This window comes from Hyperolius riggenbachi, chromosome 2 (assembly GCF_040937935.1).
Source record: "Hyperolius riggenbachi isolate aHypRig1 chromosome 2, aHypRig1.pri, whole genome shotgun sequence".
Taxonomy (NCBI): domain Eukaryota; kingdom Metazoa; phylum Chordata; class Amphibia; order Anura; family Hyperoliidae; genus Hyperolius; species Hyperolius riggenbachi.
This window is the reverse complement of record NC_090647.1, coordinates 102,662,982-102,687,777: the sequence shown is the minus strand read 5'-3', so window position 1 is coordinate 102,687,777 and position 24,796 is coordinate 102,662,982. Positions and strand designations below refer to the sequence as shown.

Genomic DNA, 24,796 nt, shown 5'->3' with positions numbered 1-24,796 from the left:
TTATTTTATTACTTTTGGTGAGACACAGACGCATTGGCAGATAGCATTCCAATAAGTATTACTGTATGTCAATATTGTAGTATAGGTAGAGGGGAGGAGCCTCTTAGTCACAGGACGTGGCCTTATGAATTCAGGCTGTCCTGGATAAATAAAAATGGAGTTTTTATTCTGTGGCATGGTCACAAACACAAGAGCACAATCACGCTCCTTTCACACTTTTGCGTTCCGTTGCAACAAACAATATAATCGCATCACAACACAATTATATTTCTATGGTATGTTCACATCAGCACATCAGTGGTGGATTCCAACACAATAACACGTTTACAGTGGCAGTGAAGCATACTTTCAGTGTCCTGTATGCATCCTATTGCAACAAGATGTGACTTTTCGCAGTTGCTTTGCAATCTTATCCTATCATGAAGCATATAGTGTGGAAGTAGCCTTAGGCCTGGAACCCACTAGCGCATTTTTGGCAGCGTTTTGGGATTGCTGATGATCGCAAAAACACTTTGCCAATAAAAGCCAGTGAGGCACAACCCATTAGTGCGATTGCGATTAGGGGTAATCGCAATTGCAGGACGTGCAGCATTTTGAGCGCGTCAGCAAAAGGGTATGTTCACACTATGCGCATAGCATAATAACTTACATTATCGCAAAACAATGACAAAGGGCGTGTTCAAACATGTGCGTGGCCACTGCAGCACATCGGATTCAGTTGGACGTTTGTGACTCACTATACTGTAAAGGTACGTACACACGTTCAACTTTTTTCAAACAACTTGTCGACCTACTTGTCATTTGAACTACAAGTTGGACGTACGTATGCGCTGTCGAGCGACTGATGAAAGCCGATTTTCCGGATCTGCTTAGCAGATCTGTTGCTCCAACTGTAGTTTAATTGACTGTTAGGTTCGTACATGTGTACAAACGACTTTATGTATTAAATGACTGATCGAACGACTTGTTGTTTGAATGTCTATTAGTTGGTCACTAATAGAAAATCAAACAACAAGTTGTTTGATTAGTCATTTAATCTAGTCCATTGTTCTATCCTGGCCATTGTCCATTTTAAAGTTGTTTAAACGATATGTAAATTAGCAAATCAACCGCTTTGTTGGTCAGTGTGTACATGAAGTCTGAATGACTTGTTTGTACTACAAGTCGTTCAAACGACAAGTCGGATGACAAGTTGTTTGAAAAGGTTGGACGTGTGTACGCACCTTAAAGAGGCGCTGAAGTGAAAAAAAAATATGATATAATGATTTGTATGTGTAGTAAGAAATAGAACATTAGGAGCAGAGACATAAGTCTAATATTGTTTCCAGTACAGGAAGAGTTAAGAAACTCCAGTTGTTATCTATGCAAAAGACCTATTGAGCTCCACCACTTTCAAAGTCTCAGAGAGCTCTGACTTCTGAAGCTTATTATCTCAATTGTCAGTCACTGTATTTTCTTTTTCTCTCCAGAGGACAGGTCAAAAGTTCACTGGCCTGCTCTGTAAAATCATTTAGAATGCTGAGTAGTGTGTAAACTGCAAATATTAGAGAATGATGCAGTGTTATAAACAACAATATATAACTGAAAATAAAAATATGAGAATATTTTCTTTGCTACTAATGTTCTAATAATTATCCATACTACACAACCAATTCATTATATTATAATTTTTTTCCCGCTTCAGTGTCTCTTTAAGGGTATGTTTACACCATGCTCACAGCCTGATGACTAAAATTATTGCAAAGCAATGACAAAGGGCGCGTTCGAACATGCGAGTTGCCACTGTAGTGCATCGGATTCTGTTACAACACCGCAAGCCGAGCTGAGCGCTTCCGGCCACCGCCCACATTTTGAAATCAGTTGCAATGTGCCGCATTTAAAAGTTTCTTTAATTCATTTTTGCTCACCATAAATTGGTAAAGGGTTTTCTTCTGCTGAGTATTACCAGTCCATAAATGGTCTGGCCTCTTTGCAGTGTGATATTCTGCACAGTACAAGACTACAAGTTCCTCCTCTCCACTGCAAGGGTTTCATTGCAGCGCAAAATCACCACCACTTTTCTGGGATCGTACTCTACAGCTAACTCTTCTATAAACAAAGGGCATAGCACAGACAGGATCACCAGGCCTGGTCTAATGAGATGATGTACATCACTTACTTTATGTAAAACTCTTCCAAGCGTAGGAACGGACAGTATTAAAAAACCTGGCCGAAGTCCAACCATTCTTCATTTAAATCCAAACCTATTAAAAAAAAAAAACACAAGAAAGAAAGAAAACAAAACGGTTAGATTCGTTTAATTTGCGTGCCTAACATATTCCCTTCTGTTTTAGCAAGTATCAGCATTTAAAAGAAGGATTTAAAACATTAGTACCAGTACTCAATTCTTAGTAAAGCATCTCTCATACTGAAAGACTCGGACATCATATTATTATAATGTCTAGTGTATTTTAACCTACACCCTACAGATATGATATGGCCACCCTATTCAATCAGTAATGGCCAGATTGGGCAAATGTCTTCTTGTGTCCTCAAATTCTTAACTTAAAGAGAATCTGTATTGTTAAAATCGCACAAAAGTAAACATACCAGTGCGTTAGGGGACATCTCCTATTACCCTCTGACACAATTTCGCCGCTCCTCGCGTCGTTAAAAACAGTTTTAAAAAGTTTGTTTATAAACAAACAAAATGGCCACCAAAACAGGAAGTAGGTTGATGTACAGTATGTCCACACATAGAAAATACATCCATACACAAGCAGGCTGTATACAGCCTTCCTTTTGAATCTCAAGAGATCATTTGTGTGTTTCTTTCCCCCTGTTCTCATGCACTGAAGTTTCAGGCTGCTCGCTTTTCTTCCTGCAAACAGCTTTGCCCTTGTCTGTAATTCTTCAGTATGTGAAAGCCCAGCCAGCTCAGAGGACGATTTATCCAGCTTGTAAAAGATAAGAGAGAAGAGAGAAGCTGCCCTTATCTAAATAATACACAGGCAGTGTGCAGAGAGGGGCCTGGAAGGGGGAGTTCATAGCAGAACCACAACACTGAAGAACTTGGCAGCCTTCCAGACACAGGCTGACAAGTCTGACAGGGGAAAGATACATTGATTTATTACAGAGACTGTGATAGTAGAAAGTGCTGCAGTAAGCCAGAACACATTATAATAGCTTTTGGAACTTGTAGGATGATAAAAAACAGGATGCAATTTTTGTTACGGAGTCTCTTTAAAGAGAAGCAGCAGTGAAAATAATGTAATAAAAAAGTGCTTCATTTTTACAATAATTATGTATAAATGATTTAGTCAGTGTTTGCCCATTGTAAAATATTTCCTCTCCCTGATTTACATTCTGACATTTATCACATGGTGACATTTTTACTGCTGGAAGGTGATGTAGCTGCTGCTTGCTTTTTTGGCAGTTGGAAACAGCTGTAAACAGCTATTTCCCACAATGCAACAAGGTTCACAGACAGGAAACTGCCAGGACCATGGTCCTCAGAGTTTCTTGTGGGAGGGGTTTCACCACAATATCACCCATACAGACCCCCCTGATGATCCGTTTGTGAAAAGGAATAGATTCCTCATGGGAAAGGGGTAATCAGCTGCTGATTGGGATGAAGTTCAATTATTGGCCACAGTTTTTCTTTAAAGAGGAATTGCAGTGAAATAACGTAATGAAAAAAAGTGCTTCATTTTTACAATAATTATTTATAAATTATTTAATCATGGTTTGGCCATTGTAAAATTTTTCCTCTCCGATTTAAAGAGACACTTAAACTCAGTTTTACTTCTACCAGCTCCCTGCAGCTGTCTGGTGCCCTCGCAGTCACGATCGGATCCTCCTGTCCCCCACCGCCAGCCACTTTCATTTTGCCGACAGGCCTGTCCACGTGTAGCCTTCCTACACGTTCCTGTCCACAATAGCGTCCTGCGCGGGACTACGTAGAAGGAGACACGTGGCCAGTCCTGCGCAGACACAGTAAGCCTGTCGGCCGAAAATGTAAGTAGCTGGCGGCGGGGGCCCGGAGGATCCGATCGTGACTGCGAGGGCACCGGACAGCTGCAGGGGGCTGGCAGAAGCCCCATGTGAGTAAAACTGATATTTTTTTTGGGGGGGGGGGGGGGGGGGAGGCTTAAGTGTCTCTTTAAATGAGGGAGAGATGCTGCTGAAAAAGGGTCATAACGGCATAGTTCGTTTTTAGGGGTGACTTGAAAAATATTTCAAAGCCATTAAGGGCACCCTAACCTGAAAAAGTTTGAGAACCACTGACATAGCGACATCTTTACTGCGGACAGGTGATGTCTGTGGAAGGAGATGCTGCTTTTTTGGCAGTTGGAAAGCGCTGTTATTTCCCACAATGCAACAATACTCCCGCAGGGTCATGTCAGTACCTAGGTGCTGGCTGACATCACACTGTGGGAGGGGTTTCACCACAATATCAGCCACATAGAGCCCTTTGATTATCTATTCGAGATAAGGTTAAGATTTCTCATGGGAAAGGGGGTATCAGCTACTGATTGGGATTAAGTTCAATCCTTGGATACAGTTCCTCTTTAAGTTTGTGCAATAACTGAATCATAAGAGTGGGACAAAGCTGTAATATTGATGTCGGGACCACATGTGACCCTTTTTATATATAATAAGCTAACCGCTCTACCTACATTACCGCTCTAGTATTCGGTCTAAATCGTAAATCTTGAGTTGCAGTGCCTAAATCTTCCGTTAAAGAGCCAAATAGTAAGCCAATCTCACTCATGACTAGGGATGATCAATGAGACGCAAATCATTCCAACTTGATGCAGGATAATGCAAGTTTCACGTGTCCTGAGGAGGCGTGAAACTCACGTGAAACAGCTGTAGACAGAAGGGGCATCTGTTGTATTTGTTGCTGTGTGGCTTCAATAAACGGAAGTTTTCCTATGGAGTGCCGGAGTCTGAATTTCTTCCCTGACCAATTTGTATACAAATGTTTGAAAATGTACCGTATGTAAATTTTGTATGTAAATGTATGCAAATTTTGTATTTAAATGTACCAATTGAATTACACCACACTGGGCCACATGACTGGACCAACAGTCCTCTTATCCTCTCCTTTCATGAAGCACTCTGCTATATCATCCCAGTGCAGTGAACTGCCTTCTGGAAAGCCAGCACTCCAGCTTTATAGAAAAATGGGCTCCTTTCAGCCCCCTCCACAAGCCTGGCTGTTGAGCACATACCTACTCTAACGCCAGTAGTGTATCTTAGGAGCTCTGGGCCCCAGTGCGGGTTTTACATTGGGGCCCCCTCAAGCGCTCTATACATAACAATTGATATGGACAGGGCCGGTTTAAGCAACAATGGGGCCCCAGGGCAAAATAAACCTGGGGGGCCCCCCCAACATATACCCCGGAACAAAAATCGGCATTAAGAGACCTTTTTTGCAGCTGGTATAGTCAGGGTGTGAAGCCCCAATCGGTCAGAGCTCCACATTCTGGCTATTCCAGCCTGCATGGGGAACAAGGGGTTACAAAGTTTCAGGAGGGGGGACCCCACAATTTTTTTTTAAATTCCCACACTCTAAACGTAAAAAAAAAAAAAAAAATTGGGAAAATAGGAAAACATGCCAGGGATCTTCATACAGCCATATTGCGGCTGTATAGCGATCCCTGGCCAAAGCGCTGCGGCTGCGTATAGACCCCCTGGAAACCCCGTCAGGAAATTTATTGCGCTTTCGTTTGATGCATGTAAAATTACACTACCGTTAGGTTTGCTACTAAAAGTGACATTTACCGCATTTAAAAGTATACTTTTTTTCCTTCGAAACTTTAAAATCGATTTTCTCAAAAACTATAAGGTCTTTTTGAAAAATTGTTTTTTCCTCTTATTCCTAATGATCTCCTTAGCATACCCTGCAAATTTAGGGTTTCTAGCATTTAAGGTGGATTTGCTATTAACCATTAAAGTCGGCAGGTTTTTAAATGTGTTTTTTTTTCCTTTGAAACTTTAAAATCGATTTTCTCAAAAACTATAAGTCCGATTTTGAAAAAAAATGTTTTCCTCTTGTAGCCACTGGGGGCCCCTACAAGCTCTGGGGCCCTGGGGCAGCTGCCTCCTTTGCCTTAATGGTAGCGCCGGCCCTGGATATGGAGCACCAAAACCAGCCAAGTACAGCTGCAGTGTCAGAGAGGTGTAGGCTGTGGAGAACAGTCTATTCATGATTACAAACAATCAAAGCACATATAGAGGTGATCATTACCAGCTTAGTACCAATAAAGGGCTAACAGAGAAGTTGAAGGAGGGCCCTGCTGGTTCAGGGGCCCAGGTGTGGTTGCCAGGGGTGACCTTCAAGCTTAATCACGAGTGATTACTCATGATTCAAATGAGGTGTAATTACAGCAGGTGTGCGGTGGGGAGTGAAAGGGTTATTTACCCATAATTCCGCCGCCCATGCTATTAGACGGCTAGTGTTCAAAGCCTCGCTGCTGTCACTTCCTCCTTCCAGCTTGAATATTCCACCCTTTACAGGCCACAGTGGGGAGGCAGGCAAGTGACATTATTACCACAGGTGAGGAAGTGTGGTGGACAGTTACTCATCTTCCCTCCCATAGTGGGTGGGTGCATTGCATACCATCTCTTAGGGCTCAGCCACACTATAATCGCTTTTCTGAGCGCTTTGTGATTGATTCACGCTTTCTGAACACTTTTTTTAAATTGCTCCCATTCACTTTCATTAAAATCGCTGTAAAAATCACGTAAAAATCCCTGTCATTGCAAAAAGTCATGGCGATTTTTACCATGATTTTAATAAATGTGAATGGGAGCGATTTTTAAAAAGTGCTCAGAACACTAATCACAAGTGATTTTTAAAAGCGCTACTCACAAGCGCTCATTGGGCATGATTCACTAAACCGTGATAATTCATATCATGGCTGCGCTAGCGTTTTCGCACGCAATCGCGAATTTTCAGGCACAAATATTTGCGATTGCATGGGGCAATTCGCAATTTTGTGAGAAAGCGCTAACGCAGCCGTGATATGAGTTATCACAGTTCAGTGAATCAAGCCCATAGTGTGGCTGAGCCCTTACTGTCTTCTGGGGTGGGGCAGACAGAGCTATGGTGACCACACATCAGAAGACACAGGACAAGTAACACTTATATTGCGCTTCTCTCCTGGCGGACTCAAAGCGCCAGAGCTGCAGCCACTAGGGTGCGGTCAGGCATGACAGTAGCAGTGTTAGGGAGTGTTGCGCAAGGTATCCTACTGAATAGGTGCCAGGTTACTGAACAGTAAGTGCCGAGAATAGAACCCAGGTCTCCTTTGTCAGAGGAAGAGCCCTTAACCAGTACAAAATATAACTTTTTATAATCTATACAGGGATGAGAGAAACAAACACCAATATCTATCTATGCGTGGAGAGGGTTTTCAACTTCAAAAAGCAAAAACACAGCCATTTTGAGCACAAAAAAAAAAAAAAAAAAAAATAGCACTGTAAATAAATTTACAACACATGCCAAATATGTTTATAGTAGGGGTACAATCCAAGCAGTTTACCCAGCAGTTTAAGGACAATTTTAATATTAATATACTACTCTTAACACATTTGCAGCGTATCAGCTCATTTATCCACAAGCACGTTTTAAAATTGCAGCATTTGGCAAAATGCTGAGTCTAATTTTCTTTTTTTCTCCTGTTCTGCACCAGTCCACACATGTGCCACACACGTGTTTCAAATCATATATACTTCTCTTTCGCTTGCGGTTAACTTGAACGTCTGTTTGGAAATCTAGCTGAAATTTACCTGGACCACAAATTTCGCAAATTCAAATGCAAAATAGACAATATTAAGCCAGCTTGAAGAATGTTCCCAGCTGGGCAAAACTTGTCAACAAAACTGCTAACGATATCAAGTCGCTTAAAAAAAATATTCCGCAAGTGTTGGCTGCTGAGAAACAGCAAGCAGTGTGTTTCTGGGTTTGTCGTTTCAACTTACATGGTTAGGTATGTTCACAGTACATGGGGCAGTTAAATCATATGGGGAATTTTGGGGGCAATTACGGCTCAATGTCACACTAATCATGGAGTGGCAGCTGGCATATACAAAAAAAAAAAAAAACCCAAGTTATACATTTTCTAAAAATTGAATTTAGCATTTTGATATCTTTAGTTCTGCCAGGTAATCTGTACAGAATGTTTGTTACTGAGAGTTCTATGTACAGAGGAAGATATTGCTTGTTTGGCAGTTGGAAAAAAAAATCTAAATCCGGCGCCATTCTTTTTACATGTATTCAAAACATTACTGGTTCATATCGAAAAATACCATCTCAACTAAATGTGTAATTAAAAAATAAATTTAAAAAATCACTTTGTTCAGAGCTGTGAAGTCAGTACAAAAATCATATGACTTCAACTCAGAGTCCTCAGTTTATGAGACCTCCAACTCCAGGTACCCAAAATTGCTCCGACTCCTCGACTCCAACACCACAGCTATGGAGAGGGTAAAAAAAAAAAATCATCAGACTCCTTAGTTTGTAAAACCACCGTCGCCAAAATAGTTCTGACTCCAACTCCAAAGCCATGGCTTTGTTAATAAAGAATAAAAAGGGAAAGGAGAAAATAAAAAAAAAAAAGTGTGTTTGATTTTGTGACTGGTAAAAAAAGAAAAATGTTAACACTACAAATAGATAACTTAAACTAAAGCTTTTTACAATGGCCTCTGTTTAACATTATTCTAAAATGATATCCCTAAAATTACCGTATACACTCGCATATAAGCCGACCCACGTATAAGCCGAGGTACCCACTTTTCCCTCAAAAACCAGGAAAAAGTGATTGACTCATGTTTAAGCCCCCTCCCAAGTATAGCCACCTCCACAGTAGCCAGATGTGCCCCCAGTACAAATAAGCACCCCTCCCCATAGCCAGATGTGCATATTCCCCAAGGATGATACAGCTGTGTCTCAAAACGCAACTAGATGGCATCATAGATATGAGACACAGCGATTGTCACACAGGAAGAACCCCTGATCTATGCACCACTAACTCGTTGCTTGCATGCTCTGCTCCACAAGCCAGGGGACACAGGTAGTCTTGAGCAGCGCACTCTGCACACCATGTTTCAGGGGATGTTTCAGGGGATGGGGGGCACGGACACAGCAGGGAGTCAGCTGGCAAGAGCAGGATCACGTGTACAATCCTTAAACTCCTCTGCCAGTAACATATAAGCCGAGGGGGGGGGGTAACTTTTTAGCACATTTTCTTGTGCTGAAAAATTAGGCTTATATACGAGTATATACAGTACTAAAAATTATTTGTTGCATGCGGAAATATGTGTCCATCTCCTCATGGGGGATTCTCAAAGTCTTCTTCGTCTTCAAAAGCACTTCCTGAATGGCAGTTTCCTACGTTTAACTGCCACAAATAGTAAGATACCAGCTAGCCTCCCAACTCACTTGCACACTGGCAGCTAGACTTAGCAACTGCCCTTCAGGAAATGCTTTTGAAAACAAAGGAAATTCTGAGAATCCCCCATGAGGAGATGGACTAGTCCAAAACCTGTCAATTCTGTCAGATTTTAACTGCTTTACTTTTTTCGCTGTGGTGGTCCTTTAATTTGTGATTTTTCTCTAATCTGGCATGTTGTCTGAAGATATCTCAAAACAGACCCTGTAGGTGGCACAATATGGTGCCCAGCTCATGGAAAAAGCTGATTTTAGTCACATCCCCTCTCAATTCAGGTTTACCTTGGAAAGTTCCAACAAAAAACTCAGTTTTAAGATTTGCTTGGAAATTTTCTTTAAAAGTTACTTGGTCACCGTAGCACGGAGCTGTACACTATGCTTAACGTGGGAGGATAGAAAGGGGTTAAAGGGACATCTGTTGTCTCTTTTTATTTTTAGATCACTGCAGAATGGTTTCACTACAGTATAGTTGGAAACATATGTTAAATCCAGGCAGCCTTGTCCCCGTGATGGTGTAAAACGGAGAATGATATTTCTTGGAGGTGACAATACTTCTGCTGTTTCTGGAATACAAAGCTGGCTTGGAACGGGCCCCAATCACTGCATTTGTGTAAATAAAATATACCTTTAAGCAAAACATAATGATGCCAAATCACAGCTTTCACTTGTAATCATAGAGCTCCAGGCACACAATGGCATGCCTCTATGTGAAATACAGCTTTTCTCTGTATCCGTTTTGCAGTTTCAGCTTTCTTGACGTGATTTTGCATACACTGTATACGGAAATTTCTGGCAGCGAGAGGCGCAATGAGAGAACATAGGATGTAGCAAACGCTGACCAAGGGCATTTTATTTTTCCATTTGACTTTAATTTAAAGGGTTAGCTCATTAAAGGGAATCTGAAGAGAAAATAAACTTATGATATAATGAGTTGTACAGTATGTGTATTACAGCTAAGAAATAGAACATTTGTAGTGCAGAAACCCATCTCATTTTGTTTCCAGTACAGGAAGAGTTAAGAAACTTCAGTTATCTATGCAAAAGAGCTTCTCTGAGGTCTCAGACCAAACTTGGGTCAAACACAGAACTATTTTCTGAAGCACTTATCTCAACCTGTCTCTCACTGTTTGTTTAAGGTTTTACTGCAGGAAAGTTCTACTTTGTTTCATTGTTTACAGTGCAGAGTGTAGTGTTTAAACTGCAAATATTAGAGAATGATGCAGTGTTATAAAAAAAAAAAAAGCTATATAAATGAAAATAAAAACATGAGACTTTTCTTTGCTACGAATGTTCTAATAATTATCCATACTACACATACAATTCTTTAGATAAGTTTTTTTTCGCTTCAGTGTCACTTTATTTAAGATTTAGGTAGAAGCAGTTTCATTAGAATGGTCATCAGATTTTGCATTTTTTTGGGTTTAGTTGCTCAAATGGAGAAGAATTCATGGAGTAGCATGTGATGGGGAGATTTGAAGGGCTTTGATTTCATCTGATCTTGCTTTAGCCTACACAAGAAACAAAAAGGGACATGTGATCATAACCGGCAAATCAGAGCATTTCAAACCCGACCAAATTGATCACGTTCTTCTGCATGAGTTCTGCTACACCTGAATAAGTTTATCCCTAGATACTCCTGCACAAAAATGTGGGCATCCAATAAAATAGCAGGTGCCAGGTATCCGCCCAAATTTCTCCCTGTAGCTGAAATTACGATGGGCACCTATGGCAGCACCCAAACTTCTGAAAAGTAAATAAAGGCTAAAACAGCTGAGAAACAGTGAGATAAGGCTTCTAATAAGATTTATTTGCAGTAAAGTTCAAAGTGTCATTACTTCTTTTGCAGCTTAACTGCTTTCAGACCATGCTAGTTGAAATCTATGCCCTGTTTATGGCAGCTTACTTATGCCAGGACGTAGATCACTTGCCCTGTTGTCGGTATGACGGCAGAGGTCCATGAGTCCGTCAGAAGCCGATTTCATTGGCTCCTGACCCCATGATCACTGTGAACCAATCTCATTTGCTCACATTGATCATAGGGTCAGGAGCCAATGAAATCAGATCCTAACCAGCTCGTAGAGCTCTGCTGTCATAGTGACGGAAGAGGGAGTGAGCTTCAGCAATGGGGAAATGGTGCGATCAGTGGTAACGGCGAATCCGTGCAGCATGATGTCATTGGTACCGATTTTTCGTACCAGCGGTCCCTGGTCCTTAAGGGGCCAGAAACCGCTTGTACCAAAGTGGTTAACAAGCCAGAGTGTGGATTGTAAATAGCAACTGCGACAGTCTGGTGCAATCTTAAACTTAAACAAGTAAATAGAACATACAAATACGAGACCCATTTTCAGTTTACCAATGTTCTGTTTATCATTCATGTGCACTGCATATATAATTAATTCTATCATAAAGTTTAGTTTTACTTGAAGATCAGTTTAAGGAGTTAAGGAGTTAAAGGTCCTTGAAGCGTTATAAAAATAAAACCATCTCAAGTCAAATATGCTAACAGATCCTGTTTCTGGTCAGTAAAAATGTTTATAAATGTCCTTGCATATTTTGACGGGTTATAGATACAGCATTGCTAGCTATCAGCTGGCAATCACCACAGCCATTGCCAGAAGCAGAACGATAACCAGGAAACACCTGATGAATTCCTGGTGTGCCACAACGGGCTGTGTGTGTGGCCTATTTTGCTTAGTAGAAGTGTGACTGGGATTTGTTTTCTCATTGTGTATTTACTAAATTGAGCTCTTAGCATAGCAGCAAGCAGTATTGAGATTAGCAGGGTTGTGTATGACTCATTACATACATACTGAGGGAATATGATCTCTGAATAGCAAAAACAAAAGTTTGTGTACTACAGTATCAGGATCAACATCATATTAATCTGTAAAAGGGATCCATCACCATTAGTATAGACAGAAGAACAGCTTAAAGGGGTACTATGGCAAAAAAAAATGTAAATGTAAAGTGTGCAAACATATACAAATAAGAAGTACATTTTTCCAGAGTAAAATGAGCCATAAATTACTTTTCTCCTATCTTGCTGTCACTAAGGGCCCTTTTCCACTACAGCGTTTGCGATTGCTTAATCGCAAAACCGCAAACCGCTCGTGATTTGTCAAATCGCTACAGTTTGCTTTTAACATAGGAATCGCGGTAGGTCATTTCCACTACCGCGATTCGTTTTTGACCAGATCGCGATCGCGTGGCGGAGCGATTATTGCCGCGATTTTGCTATGCAGTGCATAGCATAGCAAAATCGCGGCCGCGAACGTCGGGGAATCGCCGGTAATTGCGATTCAGCAATCGCTAGCGTTCAGCGTGAACGCTAGCGATTGCTAGTGGAAAAGGGCCCTTACAGTAGGTAGTAGAAATCTGACAGAATCGACAGGTTTTGGACTAGTTCATCTTCATAGGGGATTCTCAGGTATTTATTTATTTTCAAAAGCACTTAGTGAATGGCAGTTGCTCTGCCCAACTGCCAAAAAACTGTAACGAGCAGGGAAGCTGTACAGCATCATTGTTTAAATCCTTTTTAAGGAATATCTTAAAATAAAGAATAAAAGCCTTGCTGAGAATCCCCTATGAAGAGATGGACTAGTCCAAAACCTGTCGCTTCTGTCAGTTTTCTACTACCTACTGTAAGTGACAGCAACATAGGAGAAAAGTAATCTATGGCTCATTTTACTCTGTAAAAAATGTACCTCTTATTTATTTATGTTTGCACATATTTTAAATATTACAGTTTTTTGCCATAGTGCCCCTTTAATAGGGCTGCACAGCAGCATAGTGTTAGCACTCATGCCTTGGGTTCAACTCCTGGCTTGGACCCTACCTGCATGAAATTTGTATGTTTTTCTCATGTTGCATGGGCTTTCTCTAGGTCCTCCAGTATCCTCCCACATCCCAAAAACATACTGATAAGCTTTTGGACAGGACTTTAATGATGGCAGAGATTAGAGTGAGCTCCATTGAGGGACAGTATACACTCGTCAGATTGGCAGCAGATAAGAAATGCATCTGATGATCTATCTGATGCGTTTTTAGAACATTTTTTACCAGGATAGAATTCCAATAGATTTCAGTTTGAAATCTATTGAAATTCGATCTGATGGCATTTTTTTGCCATCAGATTTCCATTAAGGCCAATGCAAACTGATAAGCAATCTCATCAGATCGACCTAAATTTTCCACCCTGCAAGTTCGATGGAAATCCATCAAAATCGATCGAAATCGGCCGTCGATCGGTCGATTGGCCAACCGATTTGCAATCGATCTATCGATCGATCGATCGGGATCGATCGGTCGGCCAGAAAATCGGCTGAGTGTATGGGCTGCTTTATTAGTAACATGACTGTACAAAGAAAAAAAAAACTCATCTAAAGTGGTATGTGCCCTGCTCCCCTCCCTTGCACCTGTTTATAAGCTTGGAACTCGGACCATTGCTCTGTTCCAACACCCAGTTTGAGCAACTAGTATACGTTTATGGAGAGTGCAAACTGACTAGCTGTGAGCAGAATGCACACCATTGTACTATACAGTATCTACGAAATATAACATTAGTAGCAAAGAAGAAAAGTCTTATATTGTTTTCTATGCAAAAGAGCTTCTCTGAACTATTCGACCCAACTACGGTCGATACTGTCAAGTTTTCTAAAGCACTTAAACAGTCAAGAAACAGTGAGAGACAGCTTGAGATAAGGTTTTATTGCAGGAAGGTTCAAAGGGTCATTTTATAGCTTAAAATACAGTGTGTAGTTTGTAAACTGCAAACATGACTGAATGATGCAATGTTGTAAAATAAAAACGCTATAACAATAAAAATACGAAACTCTTTTCTTTGCTACTAACGTTCTATTCATTATCCGGACTACACATACAATTCATTATATCAAGTTTTTTTTTAGCTTTAGGCTTGCTTTAATATGTAGGCCAAGATCACAAATGCTTTCCTAGTTCTTCATGAGATAGATTTAACAAGGTGTTCCTCTGAGATTTTGGTTCATATTGACATGATAGCATCATGCAGTTGCTGCACATTTATGGGATGCACATCCATGACCTGAATCATCCCTTTCACCTTATTCCACAGGTGCTCTATTGGATTGAGATCTGGTAACTGTGGAGGACATTGGAGCACAGTGAACTCATGGTCATGTTTATGAAACCAGTTTGAGGTGTGAGCTTTGTGACATAGTACATTATCCTGCTGGAGGTAGCCATCAGCAGATGGTCATATGGGGGTGGACATGATCAGCAACAAAACTAAGGTAGACTATGGCGTTTCAACACTACTCAGTTAGTACTTTGGGACCCAAAGTGTGCCAAGACAAGGTCACCCGAAACCCAAAGGTGTTGATGCCAGGCAGGATAGATCCATGCTTTCATTTTGCTCATGCCAAATTCTGACCCTACCATCTGTCTGGTCAGAGGAGTCTCAATTTCAGGGGCACAATCAACTGTAGCCTTCCTTTCCTGTTCTTAGCTGACAGAAGGGAGATCTGGTGCGGCCTTCTGATACTGAAGCCCATCTGCTTCCAGGGTTGACATGCTATATTATCAAAAATGGTATTTTGCAAACCTTGGTTGTAATAAGTGGTAATTTAAGCTTCTGTTGCTTTTTGATTTTCTCAAACGAGTTGGCTCATTCTCCTCTGACAACAGGCATGTTTATCCACACAGCTCCCGCTTCACTGGATATTTTTTTTCAGACCATTCACTATAAACCCTATTTATGGTTGTACGTGAACGTCCCGGTAGATCTCTGCAATTTTCCAGCAGTTTCTAAAATACTTACACCAGCCCTTCTGGCACCAACAACCACGCCACATTCAAAGTCATGTAAATCCCCTTTCTTCCCCATTCTGTTTCTCTGTTTGAACTTCAACAGCTTGTCTACATCATAGCTAGATGCCTAAATGCATTGAATTGCTGCTATGGGATTGGCTGATAAGCATATGAACACGTGTACCCAATAATGTGACCAGTGAGTGTATATAACATCACTAATACAATAAATAATAATCAGTTAGTAATATGAAGACATGTTGGGCCATATCCTATTGACATTTCTCCTGAGTTTTCCCTAAGGAGATATTTTTGAACCTTATCAATAGCTCCCAACAAGCAAGAAAATACTCAAACAATTACTAAAAATTAGTTTAATATTACATTTTACCTATGTTTTACTATTTTTTTTTATTGAAAAGTGCTCAAATGTTTTTAGATAAGATGAAAAATTATCTCATTGGAGGAAAGTCGGAAGAAAAGCTAGCAGGATATTAAAAAGAAGTTCTCTCAGTTACAACAGAATTCAGCAACTCCTCTTTGTTAAGTGACAACTGCTCCGCACTCACGTCCTGCCAAAACAATACATGGTGCTTAGTGGAGTTCTCGTTTTGGCCACCTACAGTGGTGGTTAGACATGCTACGCATGAGTCAACTGCCATAGATCTAGATCTTTCATATAAAAAAATCACTATGCAAACACAAGCTCAGCTAGGCCGAACTTACACATTGTGTGATACTGGGGGTCCATACTTTCTGACCACCCAGCGCAACAAGGCTAAGCAGCTGTACAATGGAAGAGGCTACACACAGGTTGTCCAGAGCAACTGCAGCTCTGGGCTTCCGATATCACTACAAATAAGACACAATGGCAGCACAGTGCAATATTGCGCTGCCTATGGTCTGAGTAACCAGACTAGGAACGGACAGACAGACAGAACGCTAGCAACACTAAGCGCTGCTGTAGCGATAGCAAGCATTCATACAGGCAAGGCTACAGGAAAGAACGTAACTAAATAGCAACAGCAGCCTATAGTTACGTTACCAAAAACAAGAGTAGCAGGAATACCACCAGTCACTAACATGGTGATGGCAGAATCCAAGCTATAAGGATAGTGGACTTCACTGACCCAACGTAGATTCAGCGAACGACCATCAGACAAGGGAACAAGGCAATAAATAATAGTACAGAAAAATAACAAAAGGCTCAACTAACGGATAAATATATATTATCAAGTCTGTATATATATATATATATATATATATATATTTATATATATATATATATATATATATATATATATATATATATATATATATATAAAAAAATATATATATATATATATATATCAAGAAACTAGCTAAAGCACAAATAAGGTCACATTGAACTACAATAACAGATCTATAACAGAGTGTCAAGGTGCCCAGCAGACCAGCGTACTGACCACTATGACGGGCAGTGTCTAAAATGGGAGGCAGACGTTTAAACTGGCATCAGCAAATGATGCAAGTATGCAAATGTCCACACAGTTGAATGGTAATCATTCAATTCAATGAGCTGGCTTGATTACCATTTGCTAGCTGGCTGTGAATGCAAAGGAGTCCCATAAGAAATACATGCAGTATTATGCAACAACATGCATGCAGGAAATCCAGGGCTATCTGGCCGCAGCTCAGCTGCAACAAGCAATTGGTGGAATGATGACAGCATCCTAAACTGCCCAGAACTGCAGAGCGATTGCAAATGACACTGAGACTTGTTGCGAATGCACAACCGAATGCAAGCAGATAAGCCAGAACTGTCTGTTTGCAGTTCCACTGCAACGGACAGAATACGCTACAGGAGGGATCCTTACACATTGTTTACCAAGAAGAAGAGGTGAAAAATAGAATCTCCCCAAATGGGGCAATATCTTCTGGGCCTCAGAGCCTGGAGGGCTAGAACCATTCCTTGACATAATCCAATAAAACAGGTCAAGTGAAAACTCTCAGACTGCGGAATAGGCATTACATATTGGCGCACAACTATAGGGCTAGTTTCTAATGAAGAGGTTTTGTGTATGGGAAGCCACTAGAGCTGGATGGAACTGCACTGGGTGTGATGGGTATTCTCAAACCACAGAAGTGAAGATGTTATCTAGGCCAACCTTCATTTCCTGCTACAATTCTAAAGCTTTGTGCATCCTTTATGTCATCTCCAAACAATGCTTTCAATAGCATAGATCAGGCACCAAATATTCATATTGCAGTGATTCATAATCAGTTACAATGACTTTAGTGTGCTTGACTTCCAGGAAAATAAAGTGAACATAACAGCCTAGCACTTAACTTCCAGATCCAAACAAAGAAATAAGTCACTTATTGTCTAGATTATCTAGAAGCCACGAGAATGTCCTTCAGGCAATGAGTGCACTCTGCATTTCAAGCACTAATGCTATCTAGGAAACACACTGACTATTTATTGCTCACGGTATCCCCAGTGGAGAAGTCTACCCTCACTTCCTGTTGCTGAGACTCCACAGAGTTTTGTGATTTTAATGGCCCATACTCACGGGCTACAATTGTCGCCGCAACACGCGGCGCGCGCGTGTTGCGGCGACAGGTCTCCCATGAGTATGAGGCGTTGCACGGGCGCGCACCCCGAACCGTCGCCCCTGTCGCCAGGCGATTGGCGTGGTCAATCGCCCGGTGACAGTTGTCGCCACAACTCCACCGCAACTGTCGCTAGTCCGCGTGAGTATGCGGACTAGCGACAGCAACCAGCAGGGAATACCCTGAGCTTCCGGCGGGGGGGAGGAACTTCAGCGACAGCTTCCTTCGCGTCAGCTGCCAGGTCCCTCCGCCGTGTGTATGCAGAGGGACCTGGCGACGAGCTGTCGCTGGCCTGTCGCGCACACGCTCCCGTGTGCTAGCGACAGGCCAAAAATGTTGCCCGTGAGTATGGGGCATTAGATGTAAAATGGTAGTCCTGGGTAAGGAAATGAGGGGCAACAATAAAAACACATTTTCTTTGGTTCTATCTGTCACTTAACTGACAGAATATAACCCACTTCCTTAACCAACTCCCCAACTCATTCTAATTATCCCCAATATAGATGATGAAATTCTTTATACCATCCCACACAGAGCCTTTTCTCCTCCCAGGAGACCCTCTTGTCCTCTAGCTTGGTCACCTCCTCTCACTCCAGGACTTCTCACCAGCGTCACCTCTCCTTTGGAACGCTCTCCCACAGCCTGTCAGTCATGCTCCTAGCGTGGAAACCTTCAAATGTACTCTCAAAATGCAACTGTTCAGGTCAGTCTATAACTTGTCACAGTGTAGGCCCAATGCCTCATCTGCTAACTCCTTTGTCTACTTCTCTAGTGTTTCCACCCCACTATGCTCTAGATTGTAAGATTGCAAGAGCAGGGACCTCCTCCGATTGTTTCTAATCTTGCTGTAATTTATAAAATGAACGTGTACCAATATTGGTGATGTCTCAAACCACACATCAACTATGTACACTGATGGTGTTAGGAATAGCTCAGTTACCTCTGCTGTGGGAAGCGGTGCGGCCGCTGCTTCCGCGTCTGACGTCACTGCGGACCCAGCCGCGTCCTCACAAGCATCTCTTGCTCCTTCCGGCAGATCAGGTCTCTCCGCAGTTCACCAGCGCAGGTCAGCACTCGCACGCGATAGGTGACAGGACCTTTATGCGCTGAGGAGGCGGGGGGTCAGCTGACCTGTCGTCAGCTGACATGAGTGCACTGGGTCTCACTGCTGATTGGACAGGCAGCGCTGGGCGGGTGTTTTGGATTTGCCTGTCTGTATTTAAACCCAGGGATGTCAGTAGCTCATTGTCTGTTGTTGCTGAAACTTCACAGTGAAAGCTCTCAGACCTTAGTCAGATCCTTGTGTGCTTGAAGCGGCAGGACCCCGGGGATTCGCACTTAGCTTAGGATTATTATTATTGTTTGATTGATTATTATTATTGTATTATTGATTATTACTGTGTATGACCTTTTGCCTGTACCTCTGATTACTCTCTGCCTTCCGATTCTGTACCTCTGCCAATCTGATCTGTTGCTGACTCCTGCCTGAACTCTCACTCTGATTTAGCCTCTTGATTCTGTACCTCCGCCAATCTGATCTGTTGCCGACCACTGCCTGTATACTCACGCCGATTTCTGCCTGATGATTCTGTACCTCTGACTGACCGATCTGTTACAGACTTTGCCTGTACAACCACTCTCTGTGAGTGATAGCCTCTGCCACTTTGGGCTATCACTCGCTAGTGCTCCGGTACTTTGCTGTGCACGCAAACACGTGTGATCACACTATTGTTCTGATTGAGCTCAGTCTGATCATCAGCTACATCACTGATCATTACAGATGGATGTCCTGATGTACAGTGTTTTGAACGCCTCTTAAAGGGAACCTTAACTGAGAGTGATATGGATGTTTCCTGTTAAACAATACCAGTTGTCTGGCAGTCCAGCTGATCTCTGTGACTGCAATAGTGGCTGAATCACACCCTGAAACAAGCATGCAGCTAATCCAGTCTGACTTCAGTCAGAGCACCTGATCTGCATGCTTGTTCAGGGGCTGTGGCTAAAAGTATTAGAGACACAGGATCAGCAGGCGATTCAGGCAACTGGTATTATTTTAAAAGGAAAAATCCATATCCTTCTCAGTTTAGGTTCCCTTTAAAGAGAATCTGTACTCTAAAATTCTTACAATAAAAAGCATACCATTCTATTCATTATGTTCTCCTGGGCCCCTCTGTGCTGTTTCTGACACTCCCTGCTGCAATCCTGGCTTGTAATCGCCATTTTTATGCAGTGTTTACAAACAAAAGACATAGCAAGTGATCGGCTGAAAGGAGCTCAGTGTGTGAGTCATACAGAGTGTGCAGGGGGCCTGGAGAGGGTGTGTATAGCTTCTATCCAATCACAAGCAGCACAACACATTCCAGCCTGACTGCCTCAGCCCGACAGACCCGACAGAGGAGAGAAGATTAGATCAGATAACAGAGATAATACAGCCACTGTGCAACCAGGAAAGGCTGCAGTTAGACAGAACACATTAGAACGGTATAGGAACTTATAGGAAAGAATAAATAAGGATGAAAATTTTGTTACAGAGTCTCTTTAAATCTATGCTCCCCAATATTTGTTTTGTACCATGCACATCACTACGAAAAATGTTGGCGATATATATATAAAAAATATATATAATTTACACCAACATCCTCCATGATGTGGTATTGCAGCTTGTCTACAATATTTTCAAGGTTTGTTTTTTGGTCATTTTGGTGCCCGTGCAGAAGCTAGGAGTAGCCATAGCACTAATGCTATATTATGCATCCCACGCAAGGGTAATTCGGGGCTCCAGTGATCGCCAGACCCCGAACTACATCCTTCACCGAGTTGCTACAACTTGGAGGGGGAATAGTATTTAGCACTGCCGGGGATTTGAGCGGCAGCAGGGAGAGCCGCAATTCGGCTCACCCGTGGCCATATAATAAGTACGCCTGGTTTTGCCTGCAGGGCCAGTTTTTGGACTGATAGTTTATTCTTACTCACAGTTACTATGTTTCTGGACAATACCTGTTTACAGCGGATGGGAGTGGCAATGGGATTACAACCTGCAACACAGTATTCAAATTTGTTGATGATAACAAAAACATTAATGCCTTCATACAGGTTCCCAAAAAACAATATCCTACTTTAGTTTCAATGAGGACATTTTGATCATTTGGTCTACAAAATGAAGAGGACCTTCCTCAATTCTAATGATTTCAATACCACAAAAAATCTATAAATAAGCCACTCTGCCACTGAAATTTTCTGGATACCACCATATACATCAGTAGAAATACCCTACAAACCTCTATGTACCACAGACCTATACTCTGACCCACATACCTCAGGAATGGCAGTTTCTATCCTAGACACAATGATCTCCTCTAATTTGCTGCCAAGCACTAATGCCTGGTACACAACGTGCAATTTCCCATCAGATCGATGAGTCGAAACGATAATTTCTGACAGGTCCAATCTGTTTTCCAATCATATTTCTGCTCCAAATTTTTTTAGAAATAATTGGAAATTAATTCTATTTGGAAGTTACTATGATTTTATAGAAGTGATCAGAAATCAGATCGGACCTGTCAGAAATTATCGATTTGACCCATCGATCTGATGGAAAATTGCATGGTATGTACCAGGCTTAAAATGAATGGGAACCGCATTTTAAAAAAAATGAAGCAAATACTTACCTAAGGAGAGGGAAGGCTCTGGGTTGTATAGAGCCTTCCGTCTCCTCTCTCGGTGCCCTCTATTCTGTGCTGGCTCCCCCCCCCCCTGTTTCAATCCCCCGCCGAAAGGGTATTTGGAAGTCTTCAGGAGCCGTGGCCTCCCGAAGACATATGGCTCCATACTGCACACGCATGAGCGTGCAAGAGAGCGTGCTTGCGCAGGCTCAGTACAGGGCCGCCCTTCTTCAGGAGCACTCGCGCTCCCTGAAGACTTCTGATGCCTCCTTCGGCCGGGTAAAGCAGTATTTCACTAATTTAGTCAAATACTGCTACCGGGCGAGCCAGCACCGGAACAACGGGACCAGGAGAGGAGCCGGAAGGCTCTATAGGACCCAGAGCCTTCCCTCTCCTTGGGTAAGTATCTGTCCCATTTTTTTAAATGCGGTTCCCATTCACTTTAAGGTGCAACCAGATCTGTTCTGATGTGTCACACAGATGCTGCCACCTAGAGTACATCAAGGTGAGTGCTCGTCTTCTCCCCTCCAACAGCCCACACCATTAACGAACCTTTTTTTAAGAAAGGATATAGCCATATAATAGCTGAGGTCCAAATTAGGAAACCAAACATCATCCCCAGAACTAACTGGCTGCAATATAAGCATAACCAGGAGGATTGAGTCACCCTGGTTGTGGCTGAATCAATCTCAATAATGTTGGAAGATACAAAAAAAAAAAAAAAAAAACACCTTTGCAGCGGAGTACCTACACTTATGTTACAAACATTTGTCCTTGGAGACCAGTTAGGCAACGAAGATACCAGCAAATTCGAAGATTTAGTGCATAGGTCACCAGCTGTACAAGGTGTATACCAGGATACACTGTCATAGTCAAAAGGTTTGCAAACGTTGCTGCTTCTGCCTTTGTTTACATTTCAATGGTATACTGAAGAACAATTATGCATATTTTATAACTGAGCGTGGCAGAACCACAGTGGTGGAAAATACAAAGGAAGGTGTGTTTACAAGGAAGTTTATAAGTGGAAAGGGGCCTTCAAGGACAGGAGGCAATGAGTAGTCATAAACAGATCATACTCATGATGGGAAACCGTTGGGAGTGGTGTTCCAGAAGGGTCTCCACTAGGTCCTATACTTTTAAATATATTTAAAACCCTCCCTGGCGTTCTGATTCCGTGCTGCGCACGGCCGTGGGAGGATTTTTTTCCCTAAATTTTTTTTCTATGTAGCTAGCCTATCGCTAGCTACATGCTTCCCCCCTCCCTGCTCCATTTCCTCCCACCCTTCCAATCGCCGCCAGCGTGAAGACCCGTCCGGAAATCCCGTTCTGAACGGGATTTCCTTCAAGGCTTCCCCCGTCGCCATGGCGACAATCAGACTGACGTCATTGACGTCGTGACGTCAGACGGAGTCCCGATCCACCCCTCAGTGCTGCCTGGCACTGATTGGCCAGGCTGAGCACGGGGTCTGCGGGTGGGGCCCTCTTTCGCGTCGGGTAGCGACGGATCGGCGGCGATCGGAGAAACACGCAGCTAGCAAAGTGCTAGCTGCGTGTTTAAAAAATAAAAAAAAAACTATTCCACTCGGGCCACCAGGGCCTGAGCGGTGACCTCCGGTGTCTCTGGACAAGCTCAGCTCGTCCAGAACGCTAGGGAGGTTAATAGTAACAGTGGATGGAATACAGAATAATGTTGCCATCTTCACAGATTAAAAAATATGCAGAATTATCAACTCAAAGCAGAATAGTGAAATACTGTAACAGGATCTTGTTAAAATGGCTATATATGGACAGGCATTTGGCAGATGATTTTTAATGCTGATAAATGTGAAGGCAGAGCACCATATCAAATAAATGGCATACAGTAGGAGGCATCTAACTTTGAGAAAGACTTGTGTGACAATCCAGTCCCGCGATCCCGTCGAGATCTGCCCCCGTTAGCGTACGCAGGAAGTACGGGCGCAGACGGACAACGAGACCGGTTGCTGGATCGTCAGAGGGAAGAAAGAAAAGGGCGACAGAGCGTGCCAATCCCGTCTAATCTGCTCCCGTTAGCATACGCAGGAAGTACGGTGAACAGACTGACCATAAAGATTGGTCGCACAGCTGCCGACAATATGTAATGGGACAAACCTCCACCAATCCCGTATTACTAGGCCACTGTTGCCATGCCGGTCTCATGCACTAGAGACTGCTGGAGGCAAATTCACTGTGTGCGTAGTAAACGGTTAAGATCGGTTGGAGGTGCCCATACATGTGCAATTCTGATTGTATATACAATCGGTAAACTAAAAATATCGATTTCGCGCTGGAAATTGGGTAAATACACTGCCACCACTCTCTCGCGTTCTGTAGGGAGGAAAGAGACTCCCGCTATCATAATACGGTAGCCAGCCCAATCACGTTCGACATGTTCCAGTCACCGTTCGGGGAATAGTCATTTCCGACGGCTTAAAGACTGTAAGCAATGTGACGTTCAAGAAAGGTTACTGGGTCCCTATATGATGCAATCTCGAATTGTATTTACAATCGAGAAACGAAAGTTATCGATTTCACACAGGAAATCTGGTACTAGCTAATCCTAAAAGGAAGAAACGGTTATTTACAACCTAGCTAGCAAATCAACAAGTTATAAGTAAGTAATAAAACAATGCGGTAGTATGACTGACTCTTTAGAGGGCAGATTCGTTATAGCAGCAATCAGATGACCAGAAAAGGCACATGACTGAACGATAAAAATGGTTAGTTTATTTCTAAACTCCATACACACAGCTTATTTTAGAACAGATTGATTTGACAGAGAGAAGAGAGGAAAAGACACAGAATGTCCGATTATATACAGTTCAAATACCGTTATTGGTAGACCATGCGGCAATCGCAAGTCTTTGGCGAAAGACCCAAAATGGCGGTTGCCATGCGGCCAACAGGCCTTTGTTAGAAATAGTTCCAAGATGGAGGTTTTGGCCCGTGTCCTTGCAGGCTGCCAGGATGTTACTAGGCTTCAGATTAAAAGGTAAAGGACCCAGAGCTTTCTGGGCTCTCTGTGGTTATAGCCCCCACTCCAGCAAGGAGGGGTTAGGGGGCGTGGATCACACACCTCTTTGGAACAAGAGATCTTCCCGCCCCTTGCATGAACACAAAATATACCTTACTCATGATAAGTGTGCTCATCTGCAAACCATACAAGTTATGTTAAATCTAGTAACATTTTTAGGTTTGTCAGAATTTATCAAGAACGTTGATACCAAACTTGGGGGGGTCAGACCCCTGGGGTATTAGAGGGTTATTTTAAAACAATCTTACGCTAGATCTGGCAGTC

The 24,796-nt window shown here is 42.4% G+C and overlaps 1 long non-coding RNA gene across 1 annotated transcript in view; it reads right to left on the bottom strand.

Moving 5' to 3' along the window:
- The window catches only part of LOC137543999 (uncharacterized), a 66,662-nt gene that overhangs the window by 26,873 nt on the left and 14,993 nt on the right, over positions 1-24,796 (bottom strand). Inside the window, exon 2 of the long non-coding RNA XR_011025694.1 lies at positions 2,159-2,243. This is a non-coding gene — a long non-coding RNA (uncharacterized lncRNA). The remainder of the gene's footprint in view (positions 1-2,158; positions 2,244-24,796) is intronic.